Below are 9471 nucleotides of genomic sequence, written 5' to 3' on the forward strand. Positions count from 1 at the left end.
GAGTCTCCCGAGGGCTCGGCACAGTGCTCGGCACACAGTAAGGGCTGGATAAATACGACCGAATGAATGAATGGCTCTCAAAGCACTTCACCCCACCTATCCTGAAAAGAAGCGAATCATCTTTTCCTTCTTCCAGGTGGGTCGATCGACCAGTTAATCAATCGTATTTCTTGAGCACTTACTGTTTACTTGAACCCTGTACTGAGGGGTTGGGAGAGGACTATACAACAGAGTTGGTAATAATAATAATGAAGGTATTTGTTAAGCGCTTACTATGTGCCAAGCACTGTTCTAAGCCCTGGGGGAGATACAAGGCTCTCAGGTGGTCCCAGGTGGGGCTCCCAGTCTTCATCCCCATTTTCCAGATGAGGTCACCGAGGCCCAGAGAAGTGAAGTGACTTGCCCTAAGTCACACAGCTGACAAGTGGCAGAGCCGGGATAATAATAACGTTGGTATTTGTTAAGCGCTTACTATGTGCAAAGCACTGTTCTAAGCGCTGGGGGAGACACGGGGGAATCAGGTTGTCCCACATGGAGCTCACAATCTTAATCCCCATTTTACAGATGAGGTAACTGAGGGCCAGAGAAGTTAAGTGACTTGCCCACAGTCACACAGCTGACAAGTGGCAGAGCTGGGATTCGAACTCATGACCTCTGACTCCAAAGCCCATGCTCTTTCCACTGAGCCACGCTGGTTCTCAGAACCCACGACCTCTGACTCCCAAGCGTGGGGTCACTCCACTGAACCACGCTGGTAGACACGTTTCCTGCCCACAACGAGCTGACAGTCAAGAGGGGGAGAGAGACATGAATAGAAATAAATTTTGGATATGGACGTAGTGCTACCGGCCTGGGAGGGGGCGATGAATGAAGGAGGCTTAGTCAGGGAAGGCCTCTTGGAGGAGATGGGCCTTCAATAAGGCTTTGAAAGTCTTTTTGATGGTACCTGTTATAATCTATTTTAGTGTCCATTTCCCCAGTTAGACTGTAAATTCTTTAAGGGCAGGGGTCATATCTCCTAACTCTATTCTCCTCTCCCAAGTGCTCAGAGCAGTGTTCTGCACAGAGTAACGCTTAATAAACGCGATTAATACTAATCGTACTCGTAGTCAACGCTCAATAAGTCTGGTTGATCAGGTGCCATGCAGTCGACGCGATTGACTGATTGATTGAATGAACGATTGGATTGTCTGGGTTACTCCTTCCAGGAAGCGAGTGTGGCGGAGAAAAAGTGTGGGAGAAGGAGACCTCTATGGTCCCAAGCCCCGACCTTTGTCCAGGGGCCTGGCCCGAAAGAGAAGGACTTTGGCCCGAATGACTGGGATCTGGGACCGGTGAACAGTCAGGAGGCCCTGAGAAGGGAGTGGGAGGAGGAGGAGGAGGAAGAAGAGAAGGAGGAGGAGGGAAGGAGAGGAGGAGGAGGAGGGAAGGAGAGGAGGAGGGAAGAGGAGGGGAGAGAGGAGGAGGGGAGGAGGGAGAGAAGGAGCAGGGAAGGGGGAGGAGGGGAGGAGGAGAAGGGATGAAGCAGGAGGAGAAACAGAAGGGGAGGAGGGGAGTGAGGAGGAGGAGAAAAGGAGGGGAGAAGGAGGGGAGGAGGAGGAGAAGAGGAGGAGAGGAGGAAAAGATGGAGAAGGGGAGGAAAAGGTGGAGGAGAGGAGGAGGAGGGGAGGAGGAGGAGGAAAGGAGGGGAGGAGGAAAGGAGGGGAGGAGGAAAGGAGGGGAGGAGGAAAGGAGGGGAGGAGAAGGTGGAGAGGAGGAGGGAAGGAGGAGGAGGAGTGGAGAAGGTGGAGAGGAGGAGGAGGGGAGGAGAAGGTGGAAAGGAGGAGGGGGAAGAGGAGGAGGGGAGGAGAAGGTGGAAAGGAGGAGGAGAGGAGGAGGAGAGGAGGAAGAGGGTGAGGCCCTCCCCTAAGCTCCTCCTTGCCTTTCCCGGTTCCCTGCCATCAGCCCCGGGCCAGGAGATAAGGTTTCCCCGGGGCCTGGGTGGGGCTCCACCACCTTCCTCCCCTCCTCCGGCACCCTGGCCGGCCCCCCCCCCCCCCCCCCCCGACTCCTGGCCTCGCCCACATTAGGGTCTCCCCTCCCTCCCTGTTCCTCCCCCCAGGGAATCCGGCACCACCTGGGCTATACCTGCATCAGACCCCCAGCCTGCTGGAGAGGAGTCTGAGCCTCAGGGAGGCAGGGACCCGGGCCTACTCTCCCTCTAGAGAAACAGTTAGTGGTTAAAGCCCGGGCCTGGGAGGCAGAAGGACCAGGGTTCTAATCCTGCCTTCGCCACTTGTGTGCCGTGTGTCCTTGGGTCAATCATTTAACTTCTTTTAAATGGTATCTGTGAAACACCTAAATACCGTTCTAAGCACTGAAGTAGGTACGAGTTAGGTGGGACGCAGACCCTGTCCCACCTGGGGCTCACAGTCTAAGTAGGAGGGAAAACAGATATCCCCATTTTAGAGTTGAGGAAACCGAGGCACAGAGAAGTGAAGTGACTTGCCCAAGGTCACCCAGCAAGCAGTTGGCAGAGATGGGATTAGAACTCAGATCCTTCTGCCTCCCAGGGCCATCCTCTCTCCACTAGGCCACCCTGCTTCTCAGAACTTCTCTGTGTCTCAGTGACCTCATCTGTAAAATGGGGATTAAGACCGAGCCCCTTGTGGGACAGGGACTGTGTCCGAACTGATCAGCTCAGATCTATACCGGCGCCGAGTAGAGTGCCTGGCACATAGTAGGCGCTTATCAAATACCATTAAAAAAAAAGCTCGTGTGGGCAGGGAACGTATCTGACAACTCTGTTGCATTGTATACTCCCAAGTGCTTAGTACAGTGCTCTGCACATAGTAAGCGCTCAATAAATGCAGTTGCCTGCAAAAAAAGGTAGGCACTCAATAAATATCATTGATTGATTTATTACGGCCTCCCAGTTTCACCCATTCAGGGAGAAATCTGCTTCCATGAGGGGTGGTGATGTCGCCTGTCTCTCCACCGACCCCTGGCCCAAGAATAATAATAATAATGATAGCGTTTGTTAAGCGCTTACTATGTGCCAAGCACTGTTCTAAGCGCTGGGGTAGACATAGGGGAATCAGGTTGTCCCACGTGGGGCTCACAGTCTTAATCCCCATTTTCCAGATGAGGGAACTGAGGTGCAGAGAAGTAAAGTGACTTGCTCGTAGTCACCCAGCTGACAAGTGGCGGAGGCGGGATTCGAACCCACGACATCTGACTCCCAAGCCCGGGCTCTTTCCACTGAGCCACGCTGCTTCTCTAACGGCAGGAGGGGCCGACGGTGGGTCCTCCACTAGAGGGGGAGACATTCATTCATTCGTTCAGTGGTATTTATGGAGCGCTTACTATGTGCAGAGCACTGTCCTGAGCGCTTGGGAGAGTGCAATCCAACAGACACTTTCCCTGCCCACAACGAGCTTAGAGTCTAAAGGGGGATTAATGGAAATAAAGAAAGGACAGATCTGGAGGTAAGCGGCGCGGGGCCGGGAGGGGGGATGAATAAAGGGAGCGAGTCAGGGTGATGCAGAAGGGAGGGGGAGAAGAGGAGAGGACGGCGTAGTCAGGGAAGGCTTCTAGGAGGAGGTGGGCCTGCAATAAGGCTTTATTACGGACCAGATGCTGTACTAAGCGGTGGGGTGGATAGAAGCAAATGGAGTTGGACACGGTCGCTGTCCTGCAAAGGACTCACAGTCTCCATCCCTATTTTACGGATGAGGCGCAGAAAAGTGAGGTGGCCTGCCCAAGGCCCCACAGCAGACAAGGGGCAGAGTCGGGATTAGAACCCATGACCTTCTGACTCCCAAGCCTGCTTTACGAGGTGCCGGGCATTGGACTAAACTCTGGGGTAGACTGACGATCATCGGGTCAGACCCAGTCCCGGTCCCACGGGGGGGTTCACAGGCTGAGTCAGAGGGAGGAGGAATTAATCCCCTTTTTAGAGACTGTAAACTCGCTGTGGGCAGGGAATGTGTCTACCAACTCTGTTCTCTTGTACTCTCCCAAGCTTTTAGCACAGTGCTCTGCACGCAGTAAATACTCAATAAACACGACTGATTACGTGACCGAGACCCGGAGAAGTGAAGTGATTTCCCTAAAGTCACATAATAATTATGGTACTAATCGGGTGCTTACTATGTGCCAAGCACTGTTCTAAGCGCTGGGGTAGATACAGGTTAGTCAGATCGGACACAGTCCCTGTCCCCCATGGGGTTCACACTCGTAATCCCCATTTTACAGATGAGGGATCTGAGGCCCGGAAAAGTGAAGTGACTTGTCCAAGGTCACACAACAGACTTGTGGAGGAGCCTGGATGAGAATCCAACTCCTCCGCCTCCCAGGTCCTGGCTCTTTCTACTGGGCCATGCTGCTTCACAGATCGATTGATCGATTGGTTAATTGATAAGGGGTTTGATTTGTATTTGTTAAGCGCTTACTGTGATGATGATGGTATTTGTTAAGTGCTTACTATGTGCCAAGCACTGTTCTAAGCACTGGGGTAGATACAAGATAACAGGACAGGACTCAGTCCCACATGGGGCTCACAGCCTCAATCCCCATTTTACAGATGAGGGAACTGAGGCCCAGAAAAGTGAAGTGACTCACCCGAGGTCACACGGCAGACAAATGGCAGAACCAGCCGTAGAATCTAGGTCCTTCGGTCCATCGGTCGTATTTATTGAGCGCTTACTGTGGGCAGAGCACTTTCCTAAATGCTTTGGGCAGTACAGGTAGAGTGATAGACACCTTCCCTAGCCGTAGCGACCTTATAGGCAGGTTCATTTATTCATTCAATCGGTCGGTCGTATTTATTGCGTGCTTACCGAGTGCAGAGCACCGGACTAAGCGCTTGGGAGAGGACGATATAAGGAAAGGAGGGCTCAGTGGTGCTCCATCCACTAGGCCACACTGCTTCTGAATGTGCAGACCTCCAAGGGGGGACCCCCTCCTCTCCTCTGGTGATCGGAGCGGGGAAGCGTAGTAAGGGTTCCTACTGCTGGGACGCCTCTGTCGGCCCTCTTCCCCTCCTCCCTGCTCCCTGATTTCACAGCTGGGGACGGACCCCTTCGTCGTCGCGGGGCCTCTAGGGAGCAAGGGCGGGAAGCCGCTGCTTTGTTTTCCGTTGAAACAGGAAACGAGACTTTCAAATCAAGTTGCTCTGGGTCCGTGGGGGGAAGTATTTCGGGGGGCGCCGGGGGACGGAAAAAACTAGACGAGAAAAAGGCCCGCCCGGCAGGGTGTTCTCGTCGGGGCAGGGGGCGAGCCGGGGGAGAGGGAGAGGCCGACTCGGGGGCCGGGGTCACCGGGTTCCACGCGCGGGCCCGCCGTCTTAGCCCCGACTGCCGCCCTGCGTTCAGGCTGGCGCTTGGGGATCCCGGGCCGTTGGGGTAGAGGCCGAGCGGGCCGCAGTTCCCCGTCCCGCCACGGCCGAGCGGGCCTCCGCGGTCGCGCATCTCCCCCAGTCCCCCCCGGCCCCCCGGCCTCTGCCCGTGAGGCCCGCCCGGCCCTCGTCCATCCGTCCTTCCGTTGGGCCGCCCACCCTCCTCCCCAGTTAGCCTCCCCTAAGAGCCCTCGCCGGTGGTATCCGTCCCACGGGGCTGATCGTCGCACGACCGTTCTCCTCCTTCACCCCATCCCGCGGACGTCACTGTCCCCCCATCTCGGCGATCTCACCTCCGACCTCTCACCCGCGTCCGGCCCCCGGCCCGGCACGCCCTCCCTCCTCGTGACTCCCCCGCTTCAAAGCCTTGTCGAAGGCCCACCTCCTCCAAGAGGCCTTCCCTGACCGAGCCCCCCCCCCCCTTCTCCCGCTCCCTCCGGCGTCGCCCGGGCTCGCTCCTTTTATTCATCCCCCCTCCCAGCCCCGCACCCGCTTATGTCCGCATCTGTCATTTCTTTATTGCGATTCACGTCCGTCTCCTCTTCTGGACTGTAAGCTTACTGTGGGCAAGGGGATGTCTCTACCAACAGTTACGTTGTAATAATAATAACAATAATGCTATTTGTAAAGCGCTTACTATGTGCCGAGCACTGTTCCGAGCGCTGGGGTAGATACAACCTGATGACCTCGTATCTACCCTCGCGCTCAGAACAGTGCTCGGCACATAGTAAGCGCCTAACAAGTACCATCATTTTTATCAGGTTGTCCCTCGTGGGGCTCACGGTCTTAATCCCCATTTTACAGATGAGGTAACTGAGGCACCGGGAAGTGAAGTGACTGGTCCAGAGTCACACAAAGTGGACTCGAATGCACGACCTCTGACTCCCGGGCTCTCTCCACTAAGCCACGCCGCTTCTCCCAAGTGCTTAGTACAGTGTCCTGCGCACTGTTACTGCTCAATAAATCCGATTGATTGATTGATTGATTGGAAAAGATCTGGGGGGGGCCAGTCTACTCCCCCTAGCTGCTGCACTTAGGGACCCAGCTGGGAACAGAGGGGGTCGCAGGAGTCCGGGCGAGGATCCGCCCACCCCCACTTCCCAGCTGAGCTGGGGAGCCGCAGGGCCCGGCTCGGCCCTGACAATCACGGCCCTGTCTTCCCGACACGGTGCCCTTCTCCGCATCGCGTGGCTCCGACTCCGCCTTATAATTCCCTCCCCGGCTCCGAGGGCTCTCCGTGATGGTGGGGGTGGAGGATGGGGGTTCCCCACACTTGTTCTCCGGGGGGGGGGGGGGGGTGTCCCTGCTCCACCCCATTTCACAGATGAGAAGACTGAGGGCAGGCCCAGCTTGGCTGAGTCCCAGACTTTTTTATTTTTTTTAATGGTCTTTGTTAAGTGAGAAGCAGCGGGAAGAGCCCGGGCTTGGAAGTCAGATGGTCGTGGGTTCTAATCCCGGCCCCACCACTTGTCAGCTGGGTGACTTCGGGCTCACTTCTCTGGGCCTCAGTTCCCTCATCTGGAAAATGGGGATGGAGGCTGTGAGCCCCACGTGGGACAACCTGATGACCTTCTATCTACCCCAGCGCTTAGAACAGTGCTTGGCATATAGTAAGAGCTTAACAAATGCCAGCATTATTATTATTATTAAGTGCTTATTATGTGCCAGGCCCTGGACTAAGTTATGGGATAGATATAAGCTAATCAGGTTGGACTCAGTCTTTGTCCCACGTGAGGCTCACGGTCTTAATCCCCATTTTCCTGATGAAGGAACTGAGGCCCAGAGAGGTGAAGTGACTTGCCCAAGGTCACACAGCAGACAAGGGGCAGAGCCGGGATTAGAAGCCAGATCCTTCTGACTCCCTTTATTCACCCCTCCCTCAGCCCCGCAGCACTTACATTTATATCCATCATTTATTTATTTATACTAATGTGTCTCCCCCTAGACTGTAAGCTCGTTGCGGGCAGGGAAGGTGTCTGTTTATTGCGATATTGTCCTCTCCCAAGTGTTTAGTACAGTGCCCCCTACACGGTCAGCGCTCAATAAATACCAGTGATTGAGGGATCAATTCAGCAGTATTTAATTTTGTGACTTTAGGGCTGCATCCGTCTCCCTACCAGCTGCTTCCTACGGGGAGACCGCGTGATAGAGTGGGGATGGCTTGGTGCAAGCCATCCCCGCTGCTGCAAAACCCCCCCACCAAAACTCGAAAACCTCCCCTCTTATCAGTAAAAAAAAGTCCTTCCCTCATTAAACCATCAGAGTCCGAGCAGTCCTCTCCCAAATGGCAAGAAGCAGCATGGTCTAGTGGTTAGAGTCCGGGTCTGGGAGTCAGGGGGACCTGGGTTCTAATCCCGGCTCCGCCGCTCGTCCGCTCTGGGACCTTGGACGAGTCACTTCACTTCTCTGTTCCTCGATTCCTTCGACTGGAAAGTGGGGATACCCTTTCTCCCTCCTACTTTGGCCGTGAGCTCCATGCGGGACAAGGATTTAACCCAATTTCTAAGTGCTTAGTACGGTGCCTGGCACCTAGAAATTCTTAACAAATACCACTATTATTATTATTAATAGTATTATTATTATCTAATTAATTTGTACCCCCCAGGGCTTAGAAAAGTGCTTAACACAGAGTAAGCTTTTAACAAATACCATTAAAAAAAAGAGGCCTGACTGTAATTCATTCCTTCATTCCTTCATTCAGTCGTATTTACTGAGCGCTTCCTGTGTGCAAAGCGCTGTACTAAGCGCTGGGGAGGGCACACTACAACAACAGACACGTTCCCCGCCCACGACGAGCTCGCAGTCCAGAGGGGGAGACAGACGTTAATCTACGCAAATAGAGAAAGAAAGAAGTGACCGGTGATTCCACGTAGTTCCAGGGACACGGTGTGCAGGATGTCAAAGAAATCACCGTCAGGGAGGCGTTCAACAAAGCCTGGCTAATGAAACCCATTCCTCCTCCCCCTCCATCCCAGGTCATCATCTGGTGACATCTGGCTTCCCTTTAACACCTCCTTTATTCATTCAATAGTATTTATTGAGCCCTTACTCCGTGCAGAGCACTGTACTGAGCGCTTGGAATGGACAATTCGGCAACAGACAGAGACAATCCCTGCCCAACGTGGGGCTCACAGTCTAATCGAAAGGGGAGACTGATTTATTTCAGTCCCCCTTCTCACCCCTCCCTTCCCTCCTACTAGACTGTAAACTCCTTGAGGGGGGATGGAGTCTATTACACTGCTTAATACGGCTGAACACAGTAGGGGTTCAATAAATAGGGTTGATCGATTGAGGGATCAAGGCAAGATGAAAATCGTTGTCAGCGGGGCCCAGTAATCAGTGGGGGTTGTACGGTAAATCAAGTACTGTAGGGAAGCAGCACGGCCTAGTGGGTAGAGCCCGGGCCTGGGAGTCGCAAAGTCATGGGTTCTAATCCCGGTTCTGCCGCTCGTCTGCTGTGTGGCCTGGGGCAAGTCCCTTCACTTCTCTGGGCCTCCGTTCCCTCATCTGGAAAAGGGGGATTGAGACCGCCAGCCCCGCGTGGGACTGTCACCAACCCGATCTGTTTGTATCCACTCCAGCGCTTAGTCCAGTCCCCGGCACGTAGTTAGGCGCTTAACAAATGCCATGATTATTATTATTTTTATTATTAATTCCCTCCCCCATCTCAGTTGGTTTTATAGCCTGTGGTGGAAGCTTCTTATAACAATTGTTCTTTGAGCGATCAGAGGATTCAGTCAGTTCACACCTGTTCAAGAGTCATTGACGGTGGCTGGTTTTGTATGTCTAAGGTGGGGAGGTACAGAGTTTTCCACTCAATCAATCAGTCATTGGTATTTATTGAGCGCCTACTATGTGCAGAGCACCATACTGAGTGCTTTGGGTGGGGACGGTCCCGAGTTAGCAGCCGGGTTCCCTGTCCGCAATAATAATAAGAGTAATAATAACTGTGTTATTTGTTAAGCGCTTTCCACGTGCCAAGCACTGTTTTAAGCACGAGGGTCGGTACAAGTTAATCAGGCTCACACTCTTAACCCCCATTTTCCAGATGAGGTAACTGAGGCTCAGAGGAGTCAAGTAACTCGCTCAAGGTC

The sequence above is a fragment of the Ornithorhynchus anatinus genome, chromosome 10 (assembly GCF_004115215.2).
Source record: "Ornithorhynchus anatinus isolate Pmale09 chromosome 10, mOrnAna1.pri.v4, whole genome shotgun sequence".
Lineage (NCBI taxonomy): Eukaryota > Metazoa > Chordata > Mammalia > Monotremata > Ornithorhynchidae > Ornithorhynchus > Ornithorhynchus anatinus.